We start from the raw sequence: 692 nt of genomic DNA on the forward strand, positions 1-692 counted from the left end.
GAAAGGGCTCTCACCTGGCCAGCAGACCCACTGCATAGTGGTGGCTGTCAGCCTTGAGGAGCATGTCCCAGCCACACTTGCGATGGATCACCATCACCACGTCCTCATCCAGCAGCTGGCGCAGCAGGGCTTTCACGGTCTGCACTGCAAACCTGTGTGCAGAGCACAGCCCAGGTCAGGCGCAGAGCCCCGGCCCCAGCCCTGAGGGCGTGGTAGGGAGAGAGGACTGGGATGGAGCACCTGTTGGGGTTGGGGGGAAGGCTGCGCTGCTCCCGGCATCGCCCCCAGAAGGTCTCGACCTCCTCTGACATCTCCTCTGTGCTGATGAAAACTTGGAAGAGCAGAGTCAGAAGGAGGCGGGGCAAATTGGTCTTCACTGCCCCTGGGCACCAGGGCAGCTGGAGGATCTCCCAGAGTGCCACAGTTGCCTGCCAAAGACAAAGCACCCAGAGACAGCTCTCAGGGCCCAGATGTCCATGTGGTAGGGCCCCAGCGTGGCAGGGAGAGGCCAGGGGAGACACAGGGGGATCCCCCGGCCTGCTGGCCCTGAACTTGCCCCTAAGCCAGGGTTGCAGCCTGGTGCCTGAGGCAGGGAGAAGCAGTGGTGAGGGAGGATGAAAAGGTATCCCAGAGGAAAGCTGGGGGTGAGCAGAGGCCAGCTCAATAAACTCACAGCCAGGGCAAAGACATCG

General features: G+C 62.1%; 1 long non-coding RNA gene across 1 annotated transcript; it reads right to left on the reverse strand.

The window, feature by feature from the left end:
• Positions 1-13: 13 nt before the first annotated feature.
• Positions 14-691, reverse strand: LOC113980143. The gene is made up of 3 exons (XR_003538081.1): positions 674-691; positions 241-428; positions 14-152 (listed from the first exon to the last, which is right to left on the reverse strand). It is a non-coding gene; the product is annotated as an uncharacterized LOC113980143 (long non-coding RNA).
• Position 692: the final 1 nt, after the last annotated feature.

This window comes from Neopelma chrysocephalum, unplaced genomic scaffold (assembly GCF_003984885.1).
Source record: "Neopelma chrysocephalum unplaced genomic scaffold, ASM398488v2 Primary Assembly neopelma1_92705, whole genome shotgun sequence".
Lineage (NCBI taxonomy): Eukaryota > Metazoa > Chordata > Aves > Passeriformes > Pipridae > Neopelma > Neopelma chrysocephalum.